The sequence below is a fragment of the Etheostoma spectabile genome, unplaced genomic scaffold (genome assembly GCF_008692095.1).
Source record: "Etheostoma spectabile isolate EspeVRDwgs_2016 unplaced genomic scaffold, UIUC_Espe_1.0 scaffold00018783, whole genome shotgun sequence".
NCBI classification, from domain to species: domain Eukaryota; kingdom Metazoa; phylum Chordata; class Actinopteri; order Perciformes; family Percidae; genus Etheostoma; species Etheostoma spectabile.
The window spans coordinates 806-19590 of NW_022604462.1; the positions used below are offsets into that span (position 1 = coordinate 806).

At 41.2% G+C, this 18785-nt stretch overlaps 1 long non-coding RNA gene and 1 other non-coding gene across 2 annotated transcripts; one reads left to right on the plus strand and one right to left on the minus strand.

Moving 5' to 3' along the window:
• The first annotated feature begins 1394 nt into the window (after positions 1-1394).
• On the plus strand, positions 1395-16236 carry LOC116682025 (uncharacterized). The gene is made up of 3 exons (XR_004330173.1): positions 1395-1406; positions 10444-10450; positions 16154-16236. It is a non-coding gene; the product is annotated as an uncharacterized LOC116682025 (long non-coding RNA).
• Positions 16237-18371: 2135 nt separating this feature from the next.
• On the minus strand, positions 18372-18444 carry trnar-ucg (transfer RNA arginine (anticodon UCG)). The gene has a single exon. It is a non-coding gene; the product is annotated as a tRNA-Arg (tRNA).
• Between the last annotated feature and the right edge of the window lie 341 nt (positions 18445-18785).

Genomic DNA, 18785 nt, shown 5'->3' on the forward strand with positions numbered 1-18785 from the left:
ACAATCACTCCTGATATACGACCTTTAGTACAAAACTAAAGTAATGAGCCAACTTTGTAAAATGTAAGCAGTAGAAAATACAGATATTTGTTTTAAAATTCAAGGAGTACGTAAGTAAGTAAAAAGTCGCCAAAAATAAATAGTAAAAAATCAACTTGAGTACAGTAATGAAGTGTTTGCACTTCGTTATCGAAATATTTGTACTTCGTTACTTCCCATCTCCGATGACAGTAAAGATTAATATGTACATGGTGTTGTACAAGCGCTATATAAATACAGTACATTTACATGGTTTGCAGAACTGTATCTTCTGATAGACATAAGGCCACTTGGGTTATCTTTGGGCTGCTCTATAGTCTCCTGAAGAAGGATAAATCCCAGAGTTGGCTCTCTCCAGATTATTTAAGCAACAAACATCCCGGGTGGACTTGACCACCATCCTTTCAGTTAACAGCCGACTGCGCTGACCTATTGCGCCACAGAGACTGCTCCTGTTTGATTTTAATAAGCAGGAGCTCGATCTTTAAGCCATAAGCATTTGCTTTATGGCTTTTTGAGGTTGCTGCACATGTCTGCTTATCAGGCTATTTTCCTGTTACTCAGAAATTGGGGAAGCTGACTCATGCGGAAATGTAGAAGCTGGACGTGCATTTTATTTTTCTTAAATATCAATTGAATTCTGACTTTGAATTCAAATATTCAGCATCCAAAAACATTCACATGAACTCGCAGATCAATTGATGAGATTTTGGAGGTCATAGGTTCAATGTCAAGGTGACTGTGTCCTCATGTCTGTCCATCCGATTCTTGTGAATGCAATATCTCTGAACGCCTAGAGGGAAGCACTTTAAATTTGGCATACATCACCACTAGGAGTCGCCAATAAACTGATTTCGACCTTGGAGGTCAAAGGTCAAGGTTACTGTTTCATTACATCTCCAGAACTGTATATGTATTTCTCCTGAACTGGTGAACTTGGGTGATGTAAAGCCCCAGTGGCCTAATGGATAAGGCACTGGCCTCCTAAGCCAGGGATTGTAGGTTTGAGTCCCTTCTGGGTGATTTTCAGCAGAGTGGTGAAGAGGATGGTCCATAACCCAGAGGTTGATGGCTTGAAACTATCCTCTGATAATCCTTTTGCTGGTGACACAATGGTAGACACTCTGAAAGGGTGATGAATCAAGAGATGATGACCCTCAACATGATTTCCATGGTGAGATGAGTCATGATATAACTGCTGGAAAAGTTGTTGACAGCCCATGAAAAGTGGCAAGTCATGTTCGCCACAAAAATAAATAGTAAAGTAAAGTAAAAATATCTAAAAAAACTACTTAAGTTCAGTAACAAAGTATTTGTACTTCGTTACTTCCCATGATCAGTATTGCAAATTAGACTTCATTTTAAGAGTAGGTCCCACATTATGAGTTGAAAATATTGAAATTTTTGAGTGAATTACTCCCTAATTATAAGTTGAGGAATATCAATATTTATAAGGCAACTGTAAATCTAATTTTTATTTTACGTATACTTAAAAAATTTAACAACATCACTTAAATATGTTTGTGTAATCTGTTACAAAATAATTTTGGAGTTCTGTGAACTTATTAGGGTTTACAGTGCAGAACATGTGGGTGTGGGACGACCGGGTAGCTCAGTTGGTGCATGTCATTCCCCCTCTCTCTTCCCTTACATGTCTTCAGCTGTTCTATATAAATAAAGACCCAAAATGGACAAAAAAATAATCTTTAAAAAAAAAAAGAATGTATAGGTATGGTCCCCTACCAGGCCACAGTTTCTCCAGCAAATGTTGGGAGCATTGCAACATTGATTAATGGTTAATATATTTGAAAGTTTTTCGTTTCATTATATTCAATCTAGTACTCTTCTTATTAAAGCAACCTTCTTTATAGCAACTGTGCCTCTTAGACATCTCATGATATTCAATACATTCATCTTCAGTGTTACTGATATGAATTATAACCCCGGGCATTTTATCAAACCAAGATCCCCAAAATGTAAAAGTTGTCTCCCCTTGTAATCTTTTATTACACAACTTCAGACAAACATCATTGACTTTCTTTCTTGTAAAAAACACAACTAAAAAACACAACTTTTTTAAGATTCTTTACAATAAATACCAGCCTGATGTCTAGAGAGCAGCCCATCAACGTGACATTGGTTCCCTTCATCAACCTGACATCTGGGGAGCAGCCTGCAAACCTGACGTCCGTTCCCTTTGCCAACCTGACGTTGGGCAATCCGCCAGCCAACCAGACGTCCCTTAAATCATTGATTAGAGGCTGGTAGAAAATCCCCTGTTGGGAAATGGAACCCTGTGTGTCCTTAAAAATGTTTTTTTTGTGTCAACAGGGCTCTGTATCTTTTAAGTACATACGTGGTCTACATTTTCAAATGCATGCAGGTATACATGCACACAGTGGTATGCATGCGTTTAGGAACCTATGCTGAAGTTGACTAAAAAGAGGAAAAAAATCACCTGTTGGAAATTTATCTTAATGCCTTAATTTAATATAAAGGAAAAATCTCGACCTTTCAGGACACCAACTTTGTTGCCCAGCGATGGTGGTATAGTGGTGAGCATAGCTGCCTTCCAAGCAGTTGACCTGGGTTAGATTCACAGCCATCGCAGTGGTTTTCGTTGTGTGGTTACTTGCTTTATTTGTCAAGAAGTAACCAGAAAGGTTACATTCCCAACCTGATTTAATAAAATATTAATCTCTTTAATGGTACAACTAAGTAAGCATATCAATCAAGCTGCCTCTATGAGGATCCACAGACACAGGCAGCGCACTACGGTTTGCACTTTGCCTGGTAACTACTTCTAACCAATTAAAATGTATGAACATTTTTGCAAACAGGTATAGCACTGCTTTTCAGGTTGTCATGGCCGAGTGGTTAAGGCGAGGGACTAGAAATCCATTTGGGGTCTCCCTGCGCAGGTTAGAATCCTGCCAACAACGTGAGGCATTAAGATTGGTAGTAAACCAAATCGCAGATGTTTCTTCATGAACAATAGTTCTCTCATAGGTGGAAGCCACCAATGTATTTCTCAGCATTTCTTTTGTCTGTGTTACAAGATTTGCAGTGAACGTTGTATTGTCTAGCAGAAAGGCAACAAATGTTACTTTTCGACTATGATTATACCATAGCAGTGCAAGCATTTTGCCCAGGTTAGATTTCCAGCCACCACAGTTGCATTTACAGGTTTTGAAGCCATACACAACATTAAACACAGAAACGGCAGGAAGGATAAATCAACCAAATTAGGTCACAAATAATCAGCACAAGGCCTTGTTTAATTTCTTTTATTTTGTATTTAATTGTTCCACATTGCAAAACGTTTGAAACAATTCAATCGATGTTATTTTACAAGTCAGATGAATAAATCAGCTGTTTGCTTTCTATTTTCTGATTTTGTATGACATCATCAGGGTCTTTACTTTATGTCTGAACAGACCTCAACAGATTTAAAACCACATTCAGTCACAGAAAATATGAAATGTCAGACGAAACCCAGTGCTAGTACGGCACCGGTGCCTTAACACCCGGTATCTATCAGACCGAATAGTAACGGGGATTTCGGTGCTACTGAAACACCAGCGCTGCCTCTTTCCACCTAGTGGTTGTTTTTGTTGTTTAGCAGCAATTTACTGGCAAAATATGTTATTACATATATTTTTTACATTTAATTTGGACCATATAGCAATAAACAAGCTGTTTTTTTGCTGACTGTCTTTTTGTGCTCATTTCTTTTTTTTTAACATATACATTAAAAAAATATTTGTAAAAGGATAGGTTCAGGCACAGATTCTGGTACCTAAATGGTAAAGGGTTCTGAGGAAAGGCAGAAAACAGTCCAGCTGATCCACAATAACATACATGTTGGTCAGAAGATAAAGTTACTGCTGGTCAGCCTTCAACATGGAGAGAAGATCAGAACAATACAGCTATCAGGGCATGAGGAGGAGGAAACAGCTTGGCTCTGAAACATGTTCACAACGAGGCAGAGTGAATGAGCTGGTGTCTTTTAAGGTGACTACTATGAGTAAACATTTTCCCACATTGTTCACACCAGTACGGCTTCTCTCCAGTGTGAATGCGCTGGTGTTTTTTAAGGTAACTACTACGAGAAAAGGTTTTCCCACATTGTTCACAGCTATACGGCTTCTCTCCAGTGTGAATGCGCTGGTGAGCTTTAAGGTTACCACTATGAGAAAAGGTTTCCCCACATTGCTCACAGCTGTAAGGCTTCTCTCCAGTGTGAATGCGATGGTGTTTTTTAAGGTAGCTACTACGAGAAAAGGTTTCCCCACATTGTTCACAGCTGTACGGCTTCTCTACAGTGTGAATTTGTTGATGTTTTTTTAGGGAACCCTGTACTGTGAAAGCTGCCCCACATTGTTCACAGCTGTAAGGTTTCTCTCCAGTGTGAATGCGTTGATGTGTTTTTAGGGAACCCTGTGCTGTGAAAGCCACCCCACATTGATCACAGCTGTACGGTTTCTCTCCAGTGTGAGCTCTCAGATGAATCTTTAAATATCCTGATGGGAAGGATTTGTCACAGTGCTGACAGCGGTGACGTCTGACTCCTCTTCCTCTCTGTTTCTACCAACAGAGAAAAACCAAGAGAGTGAGTTAGTGAGATGCCATGCTGTAGAGCTCTATCTTAAACTAGAAACAACATTTAGAGCATGTCTATGGAACATTGTTTGACAGATGCATTACCTTTAATTATTTGCCAACATCACTATTATGGAGTTGCAGTATGGGAAATGTAACATCCAGTGTTTATTAGTTTGTGGTAAATAAACTACTTTTGATCAATTTATGTGTGGCCTCCATTTTGTTGCCAGCCTTTAGCCAGCCGGTAACACATGGGGATAATCCGGGATTTTTAGTGCTGGGAAAGTTGTAAATGTAACATTTTCCCACCGATTTTTTACCTTTCACTGGTATCTGTCAGTTATGGCCCATATTTAATCTATATACTGTATACATACATATTTAACCTCTTTAGAAACACTTTTCTCACCTACATTTTTACCCCCCAAAAAGTGATGCACTTCCCACATTCTTCTGCCCTCTGGGATGACCCTGAGGTTATTGGAAAATTAACACTCAATTTGTTGTTTCTAGTGGCATTGTGACACTAGGCCGTACTGACACAGAGCTAAAGAGATTAGAATAGAGAATTTCTATTTACGTCCAAGTAAATCATCTGTAAAATTAATAAAAAGCACTACTGTAAGCATATTACATGGGCTATATCCAAAAATAGTACCGTAGCCATATGTCTAAACTTAGAACAGAAAAAATCCAGAAAAATTTTACTCATTAAATGGATTTTATATAAATTTATTTATACAGATATGTCTGTGCGTTTTTCCTATTTCCAAAAAAGCCAAAAAAGTGCAAAATACAAAACTTCTCAAACACAAAAACACATCCACATCACTCACACACATACCTGAAATAACTACATACATACATTTATAGGATTAAGTAATTATAAATTGATGAAATGGTGAAAGAAGGCCATATTTTTGCTTTGACACAGCTGGAGCCATCACAGGGTTAATATTTTCTGGTCATGTTTGGTATCGTCAACTCGTCTGCTTATTGGCTACACAGGGAGCCCGGTTTCATAACCTCTACTTCTAACTGGAAGGAAAAACTGTCAATCCTTCCCACGTGGGCCCAATGGGGACTGTGGAACTTGATAGGCTTGTCTCAGGGACAGCTCGGGTTAGACTGAAGCGATTGGCTGGGAACAAAGTAAAATCTGCAGAAGCCAGAGAGTCTGGTGGTGTACGGAGTGACTTCGTAGCGCGCCGAGGGAATAAGCTACAAGCTGTCAAAACCCAGAAATGATGATCTATCTAGATTTCTCCACGTCGAAACTTGGCTAGAAACTACAAGATTGTGAGGGGACCAGCTCATTTTGGATTACAAAGCTTGGATATTCTAATACCTTGGAGAGTTGGCGATGAAGGGAAAAAAAGTTTTTGGCGATCTTTCACCGCCTTGATTAAAGACACAAGAAGACAGGTTGGAAAACACTCAACTTAGACTCAAATCTTTCTCTGTTTCCTTACTTCATAACATGATTATAACCGCTGTGAGTCACCTTATTGCTTCTGTGTGGGCTTGATGGAATCATGAGACTTTAAGCTTTCAAATGATGTGCTGCTTGTGCATGTTTATAAAGATTTAATGCTTGCAACAACGTGGGAAACAACCAAAGGACACATTGACTGGCCAACGGAGAAATGGAGCACATTCTGGGGACTGATGAGAGGGAAACTGTTCTTTTTGGGTCTAGGAGCCACAGACAGTTTGTCCTCCGACCCCCCTGCACTGAAATCAAGCCCCAGTCCACTGTGAAGACAGTAAAGCATGGTGGTTATGGGATGTTTCTCATACTGTGGTGTTGGGCCTGTTTATCACATACCAGGGATCATGGATCAGTTTCAATACATCAGAATACTTGAAGAGGTCATGTTGCCTTATGCTGAAGAGGAAATGCCTTTGAAACGGGTCTTTCAACAAGACAAGGACCCAAACACACCAGGAAGGAGCAAAGTCTTGGTTCCAGATGAACCAGATGGATGTTATGGAGCAGCCAGCCCAACCCCCGGACCTCAATCCCAGAGAACACTTGTAGGGTGACATCATAAATGCTGTTACTGAGGCCAAACCCAGTAATGCAGAGGAATTATGGGATGTAGTTCAATGGTCCTGGGCTGGAATACCTGTTCACAGGTGACTCCGTGCAACACAGATATGAAGCGGTTTCTCAGAAATAATGGTTATGCAACTAAATATTAGTGCAGGGATTCAAACCCTGACACATTTTTCAGTTTAAATAGTACACATTTGAGTTTGTAAAGAAAAATGCAAATACTGCTAATATTCCTCTCTTTTTTAACACAAACTTGATCCATGTTGGTCATGTTTTGATTTGGAAATCAACGGCCAGTGTTCCCAATGCATTGGTATTATGGAATTAAAAGCTATTCTAAGGATTTTGAGCATTATTCACTTCTTTAAAAACACGGCTGTTATTATGAACACAACTGTATGTAAAGGTTTTACATACAAAGATGTAATGATTGGTCGAAAGGAAGGTGGCCTCATACAGCCCCCCCCAAAATTACATGCATCTCCATTGATCTGCATTTGTATATCAACAGACAGAGTGAGTGAGTTAGTAAGGCGCCATGGTGGAGCGAGCTAAGTAAAACCAGAAGCATCGTTCACTGCATGTCTGTGTCTAAGTTCCCCTGCTGCATTACCATGGTTACGCTCTCTGTGTGTTAATAAAGTTTGGATTGATATATCCAGGTTCCAGTTTGGGTTCAGGAGGCAGACACCGTCTACACATTTAAGAGTAGGCTTAAGACTTTCCTCTTTGATAAAGCTTATAGTTAGGGCTGGCTCAGGAGAGTCCTGAACCATCCCTTAGTTACGCTGCTATAGGCCTAGACTTTTGGGGGACTTCCCATGATGCATTGAGCTAGGGCTGCACGATTATGGCCAAAATGATAATCGCGATTATTTTGATCAAAATTTTGATCGCGATTATTCTCACGATTATTTGTTGATTTTAACCAAAACAAATTTTATTGTCACATAGGCTATTTATAACTGCGAGAGGGAGTGTGATGGACGCTACTCACAGAGAGATGGCTGACTCATTATGAACAGGTCCAGCACGGGTCGAACGGCGGATACACACGTCGTGTGTATTAAACGTCTGTATCTTCACTGCGCTGCATTTTTATGAACTATGATATTCTGGCCATGGGTCACATCTCTGGTCCTGGTCCAGGCTTCGGTACAGCAGCTCCGTCTCCCACGCTGTGACTCTACCAACTGAAGTTAGCTGCATTCAAAAACTTCTTCTGTGTTCTTCGCCGTAGCGGCCGCGATAACAGTTACCCGCGGAAACACTGGTACAAATACAGGTTTGCCCCCTCATACTTAACAATATACAGCTGTGTTAATGAAAATTAAAACTGTAGACATACATCAGAAGTGTGGACCGGCGGCCGCTGTGTGGCGGGCCGCGGAGAGTAAGAGGAGAGAGAGTAGGACGAGAGAGCGTAGAAAGATCCAACACAGGCACGGCTTTACAGACGAAATGGGTCATGTAACGCAAAATTAAACCATATCCATATAAACAGCATTGCAGCGGATGCGAGGACATTAGCACCGGTGCGTCCTAGAAGAGCTAACAGCTAACAGACGCTAACTAGCACTGGTCACTGTTGTTGTCTGAAAAACAACAAATGGGACAAAGTGTTGCGTTTACTGGTAAACTGGTAAACCTTGAGACTGACGTATTACCGACTGCTATCTGTTGAGTTTTCCTCACGCTACTCTGTCCTCTGTGACTGTCTACATCTAGAAACTTAGCTGCACGGGGTGCAGTGAACTACTCTGACTGGCTCATGAGCAGACGGCTTTATGGAGCGGGAGATTGGCTTTGCAAAAAACCCGGAGCGTTCAATGAAATGACGCTTTATAAAAAATAATCGCTTGATCACGCAAATTTGATCGTGGGAAGTCCAAATCGTGATCGCGATTAACATTCGATTAATTGTGCAGCCCTACATTGAGCACCTCTCTCCTCCTCCTTCTCTCCATCTGTATGCAACCTCATCCCATTAATGCATGTTACTAACTCTGTAACAACTCTTTCCTGGAGTCTTGTGTTTTCTCGCCCCTCTCATCTCTCCTCCTCTCTCTTCCTGCAGGTGTTTCTGGCTCTGGATCTGTGGTTGGAGTCACCTGCTGCCTCCATGTTCCTGCTCTACACCCTCTGCTAAAATTCTTCATGTCTGTCTGTCTGTCTGTTTCTCCCAACCGGTCGAGGCAGATGCCCCCCACCCTGAGCCATGGTTCTGCTCGAGGTTTCTGCCTCTTAAAGGAAGTGTATCCTTGCCTCTGTCACCTAGTGCTTGCTCTTGGTGGGAATTGTTGGGTTTCTGTAAATAACATCCCAGAGTCCGGTCTAGACCGGGGGCCTGTTGCACAAAAGTAGAATAAAGATATCCAGGATAAGAAAAAGAGCAGCTTGACTTAGTGTGATCTGCTAATCGCGGCTTAATCGGTTGCACGTTTGCCGAGCCAGGATGAACAGGTGGAGCTATGTCCAGCCAGGTGTAGATAGCCAGGATAAGTGCACGTTCACGGCTTTTCTTAAATAGACCACGATATCGATCACAGATTTACTGATGCAGAGATGGAGAAGACGCATGCGCCATATGTTTCACCCAATGAGCAGCAGCTTCTAATAGAAAGTAACGAGGAGGGAAGAATATAATATGCAGGAAGGGAAATACGGCTCTTATCAAACGGAGAGAAAAAGCCCAACATAGCGGACCCGACTGAATGTGTGAGGATGTAAAATGATCTACTTAGCCTATAGTCACTCCACATTTTTTCCAAAGTTGTGGGCTACACTGTGTTTTAATTACTTTAAATATGCTAGTTTCATGTTTCTGTTTTTATGTGATAAATGTGCTGGTTTTACTGTAAAGTGTCTTTGAGTAGCTTACCATGTAAAGCACTATATAAATACAATGTATTATTATTTGGCCTTTGCCTTAAAAGTCAGCAGAGAGAATTATGTTCCTGGGGAAATGGACCCTAAGGACTCTAGGCTTAGGCTGTATCTCATTTCTGTCTTACCCCTTCCCCTTGTTTTTGCGCGTTCACGCGGGACATAGTGGTGTCCCAATACGTTTTGTGATCGAGGGCTAAGGGGTGCATGGCCCTAGAAACCATAGACAGTGAAAGAAAAAATCTAGGGAGAACGCGAGCATACTTGAAACCGAGGGGTAGGATAGACATGGTGCAACAGGCAATAATGGCTGCCGCATCGACCAGAGAGACGCATAAATGTAAGTATTTTTGGCTTAAATCATTGATTTAAAAATTACGACAGTCTTGTTTTATTGTCTATACAGTCCTGTACATATATACTTGCAACCATGATCCTAACTGAAACTTTTTTTTAAATCGCTAGCTTGCAATGCTAACGTTACGTTGATTAGCACAACAATCCCACATTTCTTTGCAGCTGATCCACTTTGGGGCTGAAAACGAGCAGACGTTTCTTAAATCATATGTTCATGTTGTACCCATTCATTATTGCATTGGTTCTGTTTTATTGTAATCATTTGTAATTACTTCCTGTTCATGCAGTTGTATATTGTTGTTGGTTTTGATATGGGACACTGATGAAATATGAGGGGGGGGGGGGGGGGGGGGTGCACTTATATTAGACATATGAGTGCCTTTTTGTGTGTGACATGTTAGTTATGGTTCTAAGAGTTGATAATGGTTCTGTAACATAATTTTATGTAGGCCTAATGATTTTGCCTGTTATGTTTAATTTATTGGCAATAAAGATAGATTTTTGGTGACAAAATGTTTTTCTAAATATCAATGACATTCAAAACGGTGATAACTGGTTATAACGTTTATTTCGGATCAGACGGCAGCTGATTTGACACGTGAGACTCCAGGATTAATTTTAGCCTGCCTGTTAGCCTGCTCTGGACCAGGCTAGCCGCAAAGAATAAATCTCAATCCAACACAGGCACGGCTTTACAGAAGAAATGGGTCATGTAACGTTAAATTAAACCATGTCCGTATAACAACATTGCAGCGGATGCGAGGACATTAGCACCGGTGCGTCCTAGAGGAGCTAACAGCTAACAGACGCTAACTAGCACCGACTAGCACTGGTCACTGCTGTTGTCTGAAAAACAACAGATGGGACAAAGTGTTGCGTTTACTGGTAAACTGGTCAACCTTGAGACCGATGTATAACCAATTGTTATATGTTGAGTTTTCCTCCCGTTACTCTGTCCTCTGTGAATGTCTACATCTAGAAACTAAGCTTCCCGGTGCAGGGAACAACTGATCATATAGTAGCGGTAGATGGGCTTTGCAAAAAATCCCGGAGCGTTGTATGAAATTACGCTTTGAAAAAAAATTGCTCGATCATGTAAATTTGATCGTGGGAAGTCAAAATCGCGATTGCGATTAAAATTTGATTAATTGTGCAGCCCTACCGTCTTTCCTTCACTCACCTCCTCCTCCCTGACATCTTTCCTCTTGCCCTCCTTCTTCTTCTTCTCCTCCGTCTCCTTGTGTCTCTGCATGTACTCGGTGATAAGGTCTAGGTCCAGGTTGTCTTGTGGCTCCCATGTGTTATCCTCACTGGAAAGGTGAGTGCAGACAGAAGAACATCTCCTCACACTTTGTTTTTAGACAATCCATTCTCACTCTAATTATCATTCCTGTTATTCCTTTTTTCTATTTCTAAGGTTATCTATTTTTCTATTGCCATCTTGTAAGGTTATTTGTGGGTCTGCAACGTAGTGTCAAAATACCAAACCTTCAACTTTGAGGGCATGATACCATGCTGACACTTATTTGCAATATGTAAGTATATTATATATCTCAGGACCAAGAACACCAAGCATTAATATTCTAGACTCATACTTACTCTGAGAACCCCTTCCATTTCAGCAGAAACTCTACTCTTCCCTTCACCACTCTGCGGTCCAAAACCTTCTCCACCACATACTCCTCCTCTTCCTCCTTCACTGCTGCTGCAGGCTGCTCCTCCTCCTCTTCCTCCTTCACTGCTGCAGGCTGCTCCTCCTCCTCTTCCTCCTTCACTGCTGCAGGCTGCTCCTCCTCTTCCTCCTTCACTGCTGCAGGCTCCTCCTCCTCTTCCTCCTTCTTTCCTGCTCCGGTCGCCAGCTTGACGTCTGTCCCAAGGCGGTGGTTTCAAATCGAGTAACCGGGGTAACAAATTATTTTTCTTGATTGGGGTTCACTACTTAACTCTCAGAGGAGAAACCCTGGAAAGTAGAATCACGGAGTCAGTGAGTGAGAGAACGAACCGCCGTCCTCGTCTCCAAATCTCTGTTTATTACAAATTCTCCAAAACACAAAAGCATAAAACAGTCCTCAACAACAACATTCCCCTCGTGGAAACATGTTTCACTTCAATTTAAGAACCGTAACACCATTTTCTTTACTCCCCATTTTTCAGTGGGCAAAATCTTCCACACTCAAATTCCCAGAAATAGTCTCGTCCTTACCAAAATAAATATCACCTTTACTGTACCGTTTCAATAATAATATCTATCTCTTCTTTCTACCTCCAAAACTCCTCCATTTTACTAATGTCATCATGGAAATCATAAACCCTCTTTGGCTGTAAATAAATATTCAAACGACTTCAGAGTCAAAACATGAACCATCATACACTTGGGGATAATAGTTCAACTTATAATACATTCCTTTTCTAATACTCTGTAGAACTTTTAGGAGGAACTCCCCTTTAAGAGCTAAACAACATTTTAACATCAACAATCCTGTCAGGATACGTTAAAAACCACAAAATAACTCATTACCAGGGAATGGAAGCACCAGCACCCAGAATCACACACACAACCCTATGTTAGTAGCAGTAATTAGCCTGTGCCTATGTTAATGTTAACTAGCATGTTAGTTAGCAGTAATTAGCCTGTGTCTATGTTAATGTTAACTAGCATGTTAGTTAGCAGTAATTAGACTGTGTCTATTTTAATGTTAACTAGCATGTTAGTTAGCAGTAATTAGCCTGTGTCTATGTTAATGTTAACTAGCATGTTAGTTAGCAGTAATTAGCCTGTGTCTATGTTATCTCCTAACATATATCTACCTCGCCGTCTCTGCTGATTGGGAATGATTGAGATTTGTCTTGCACAGCTACCAGAAGACTTACAGCTTTCAGAAAGGTTACTCAAGTCACATCTACGTCTTCAAGCTCAGTTGGAGGCTGCGCAGTAACGCTCAGCATCACCGGGAAAGAGCTTCTAATAGACTTCACTGGTCTCCATGGCAACAACGGGACCTGTTGGTCCATTCCTTTAACTGTCTATGATCCCACCCCGATACACACCTGTTAGCTAGCCGCTAGCTCTATTGATTACGAAACTCGTTTCCGGTTACAAACGCGGCTCTGTAGCTCGCGTTTACACATCATAACCTCCATAACTAACCCACCACAGCTTCAGTACACCCTACACACGTCAGAAGGAAACCGACTTTTGTCATTTTACCGAGTACCAACCTGGAAAGCAGAATTACGGCATCAGTGAGTGTGAAAACAAACCGCCATCCTCGTCTCCAAAGAGTGTCCGTCACCTGGGCACCGTGGTGTACCGATCCCCGCACATTGGTTCCGCTTTCTTTGTTTCCCCGCTACGTTAATATTGCTCACCAATAAAATTTGAAATTCGTACTAAACGCTACGCTGGTTATTATGTTATCCCTTAAGGGTGTATCACACATTCAAGCTGAAATAAATGTGGCGATATGCTGCTCTATACACGCTAAAAGTAGTGATTATTTACATGGAGTCTGGTGGAGATATGCTCCTCTGTACATGCTAAAAGTAGTGATTATTTACATGGAGTCTGGTGGAGATATGCTGCTCTATACACGCTAAAAGTGGTGATTATTTACATGAAGACTGGTGGAGATATGCTGCTCTATACACGCTAAAAGTGGTGATTATTTAATGGAATCTGGTGGAGATATGCTGCTCTATACACACTAAAAGTAGTGATTATTTACATAGAGTCTGGTGGAGATATGCTGCTCTATACACACTAAAAGTTGTGATTATTACATGAAGTCTGGTGGAGATATGCTGCTCTATACACGCTGAAAGTAGTGATTATTTACATGGAGTCTGGTGGAGATATGCTGCTCTATACACGCTAAAAGTAGTGATTATTTACATGGAGTCTGGTGGGTTTGGTGATGGTGATTTCGGGGCTGTTTCATGTTAAACTAAAAGGATCTTACTCTTTAACTAAAGGTCTATCTCTGTAGGGATCCATCCCATAATATTATTAGAATAATAATCTGAGTCTGTCAGAGACAACTGAACCTTTAGTGGACGCAAACTTTACCTTTTAATTAGGAGTTGAAAATAAGACACAACCTTGGGTTCAACATGGGGGGGGGGGACACTTCATTTTCTGCAACAATTTGTGTCTTTTCTGCATTAATTTATGGTGCAAATGTCTTTATGTATGTAAATGAAATATAATAGTTATTTTGAATAGGCTGCACTGAGGTACATAGTTTTTTATTATGGGGGGGTGTATCAATCCCAGTAAAGAAAGACAACTGATGAATGAAATCATGATATGATCAAATGAACAAATGGTGAAACATATAGATTTTATTAAAAGCATTTAGAAACATTAGACTATATGATGATTGTTTATAGAAACATTTGTTTACCACATTTTAAATATTTTACAATATGATTGAAAGTATAAAGGACATAATAGTGACCAATACAAGTTGATTAATTTTTAGATGTGACATATCATGAAGTGTTTTAGTCAAACAGTTCAAATGTTGATAACCAGAGATGAAATCAGATGAATGTTTTTGTGTTTGAGTCTCAGATCTGCTTCACAGTGCAGAGTGTGTGTGATGGTGAACAGACTGAACTTTGATTTCAGCAGCTTGTCTTCAGTCAGTGTTTCTGTCCACAGGAGAGACTCTCAGTCCTGCAGAGGACACAGAGACACTGAGGAACCAGAGCAGACCCAAAACTCAGGATAGAGAGGCTGAGTGACTGTGGTGTTGAAGGTGTGGAGGTGGATCAGTGAGTCAGAGGAGACTGTGTAGAAGGACAGAGAGCCAGCAGGAACGTCCACATACACTGCTACTCTGTTAGAGACAGAACAGGAAGTGAGGGCTGTTCTTCTCTTATTGTGCCAGACAGAGTAACCACCATCAGACCAGTTCAGAGTCCAGGAATGATCATTAAATCCAAACACACAGTCTTCACTGCCTCCTTTCCTTCTGATTCCTCTGTAACTCACTGATATATCAACCCTTCCTCTCCTCTCGACCTCCCAGTAACAGCGACCAGTCAGACCATCTCTACACAGAAGCTGAGGCAAGATGTCAAATCTGTCTGGATGATCAGGATATGACTGATCCTCCTTCACATTTGTCACCTTCCTGTTGTTGTCAGACAGTTTGAGGTCTCTGTGTACTGAGTTTCATCAGATGATGGACCTCTACTATCTGTCCACTAGATGGAGCTAACTGACCATCTAATGAGCTAAAGATCAGCAACTTGTACAGCAGCAGGTATCTCTCCAAGTGGCCTCCGTGTGACACATTACTTTTGTTACTTAAAGTACATTTAGCTGTTAATATTTACTACCTTAGTACTTTTTTTTTTTTCACTGCTTGACATTTACCTTTACATTCTCCGCTCCCTCCCTCTTGGGTGAGGAGAATATCTCCAAATTAAAACAATAAAAGCATCTTTCTCCTGACTGCAGCAGAAATAAATTTAATATCTACTCACATTTGTCGACGGGTCTCTGGAGCACAGGCAGCGTCCCACCTGTGTGACCTCATGTTGCAGTGGATTGTGGGATACGCTTCATGCTGGAAGCTGTACTTTATATTCTAGCTGAAAGAAATAAAGGGGATGCATGGGATTACCCATAGACTGTATAGATATTGATTATATTATTAATATTAACGGTCTATGGGATTACCCCCTTTCTGGTTTACATGTCCCTGACTCTGCTGAATTACTTTAGGCCCGGTGTATTATAATCCACCAATAGAAGTATTTTAACTCTGCTGGCCGGCTCCATTGCACGTGTAACGTAAGAGGAGCTGATGTTCAACACTACGCTTCACCAGAATCACCAAACTGGCGACAGCGGCCAGAGAGCAGCGGGGGGGTGCGTATTAGAGGGTTGGCGCTCCTATCCCATCCCGGGCTTCAGTGTTGCCGGGTAGACCTGACCGGACTCCAGACCAACCAAAGAGATCTAATATTGGGGTTTGCAGCTGAGTTAACCACACAGGCCTATTACAGCCAGAACTTAACTATCTGCTCTACAAGCGGACAAACACTATAGTCTGTATGTTTTTTACGAGGTGTGTGCAGCCCTTTCACACAGAAAAGGATCATAAGTGTCTGTATGTCTTTTACATTAAACTACCGATATACAGGAAACGACTTCATGACTGTCAGTGAGCGGATCTGCAGTTTTGGTTTTGAGAGTTTTATTTCTTGTTTCCCTCCCCTGCGTCCTCTGACAACAGCTGACAGTAGATCAACGTTTTCACGATGCTGTGCCAGCTCCAAAAAACTGAAGAAACAACAACATTCCAGGGAACAGATGCTCCGCTAACTAGGGTTAGGCCCAGACTAGCAGCTAGCTTCTACAGCTAATGTTCCCAGCCCAGACTAGAAGCTAGCTTCTTCACACCTAAACAGCCCGTATGAGCAGACGTATGTGAATAATTTAGCCAGCCTCCTATATACGTTGTCCTAGGGAAAGGGGGGGGGGGGGCAATTCATTTTCCCAAGGGGCCACATGAGAAACAGGGGCTGTTATGGAGGAAGTATCAAGGTAGTAAGTATTAACAGCTAAAAGTACAACGTATACGTTGATGTATGTCACATGGAGGCCACTTGGAGAGATACCTGCTGCTGTACAAGCTGCTGATCTTTAGCTCATTAGATGGTCAGTTAGCTCGATCTAGTGGACAGATAGTAGAACTCCATCATCTGATGGGGGACTTCTCTCACACTGACTGGCTCTGGGAACAGGTTGGACAGGTTCTGACGTCTCTCTGACTCTGAAGTTATGAAGATGTCACGGCGTCATCGGATCAAATGCTCATCGACACCAGAAATTCATACGTTGTAGAATTATTCTATTAATATCAAGAAGTAACACAGTTGTAGAAGAAAGACATCCCTTTATACGTATATCAGATGAGGGGACATTCACATTGTTCACTCAGTTTGGAACATTTAATACACACTGGACAGTGAGGTATTGGCAGAGGTGGAAAATAAGGAAATACATTACTTACGCTACTGTATTGAGCAGTTTTGTTGTGTATTTTTCAAGTATCTTTTAAAATGTACTTGATTTTAAGGTGAAGGATTGTATTTTGCTACATTACAAATCCTATATTGAAGACCCATCTCTTCTGTTCTGCCTATCCTTAGTTTTTTATTTTATTTTATTTTTTTATCTACTGTGTCTAATCTACCAAACAACAATAACTGGAGGGTATCCATTTAAACATGGCCGACTTCCAGTATGTCAGTAATGAAGAGAGGAATGTTTGGACATATTACAGATTCATTTTATTTTGATTAAACCTTTATTTAACCAGGAACAATCCCATTGAGCAGCAGTAACTCTTCTTCCAGGGAGTCCTGCCAAGACAGACGGCAATAAGTTTCATAATACACAAAAGACAGGACAATGGTTCCATACTACACCACAAATCTCTATAGATACTACAACACAAACAAGATATTACACTTAACTTCAACCGAAGCATACATGAAACTTAAAAACAGGTTCCACGTAGATTTGAACTCAGATTACTGGATTCAGAGTCCAGAGTGATAACCATTACACCATGGAACCTTTAAAAGAGTTGCAAGGGTTTGCTAGGCAGTTTCTTTTATAATATCCACATGTGTGCTATTGTAGGCACACAACGATCACAACAAAGATGAAAAAGCAACAATTACAGGCCAACTTAAGTCATTTAGTTAGCTAAGCGTTGAGGATGTGGGAAAAAGCGAGTAAAGAGCAGGTTTTCAAAAAGTAGAATGGGAGCCAGAGCGTTCCTCTCCTGTGGAACCAGGTTCCAGTTTGGGTTCAGGAGGCAGACACCATCTCCACATGTAAGAGTAGGCTTAAGATTTTCCTCTTTGATAAATCCTATAGGTAGGGCTGGCTTGGGTGAGTCCTGAACCATCCCTTAGTTGTGCTGCTATAGGCCTAGACTGCCGGGGGACTTCCCATGATGCACTAGGTACCTCTCTCCTCCTCCTTCTCTCCATCTGTATGCAACCTCATATGCCTTTGAGATACAAGAACTTCTTCACTTGCGTAAATGGCCTATTTGTGCAAACAAAAGGTGGAAACAGATGATCTTAAGTGTAGGGTTTGGTGATTTTATTACCCCTAAAGTGTCTGCCAGTGCTTAGCATTATTAGCACCACACTCAAACCATCTGAGCTAACCGGCCTGCTTTTTAAGTGTTTGAAAAAGAAAGATTTCCGGAAACAAACCAGGCAAAATCAAGCAAAATTGGGTGAGTTCTGGATGGGTTACCTGGTTGTGTATGGTTTGTAGGGACTGCATATGTTTTCGGCCTTTCAAAAAAGACACGGAAAGCATAGCTATAGAGTCCAAACCAAGATGCTACATGCTCCCATTCTGTTTCTGGAGGTAGACAGGAATTTCTAACCACGAAGGGACTTGAACCCTCAATCTTCTGATCCGAAGTCAGACGCCTTGTCCATTAGGCCACGTGGTTGCAAGAAAAGGTAATATTTCCAAATCTGAATTGCCATGGTTTATCTGAAATTCAGGAGCGAGGTAACATTTTTAAAAAAGCAGACTAATCAGGTGGCCAGTTAGCTTTTGTTGAAGGAAATAGATTAATGCTAGGCACATTAGTTACCTGTGACTCATATTGCACTTACTGAGCAGACAACCTTACAACTGTTGTGGCCTTGCTACAAAAGACATGGAAAGCAGAGCTATAGAGATTGAGACTTGTTTTTTGCGTTAATGGCCGATTTGTGCAAACAAAAGGTGGATACAGATGCTCTTGGGCGTAGGGTTTGGCGATTTTAGTACCCCTAAAGTGTCTGC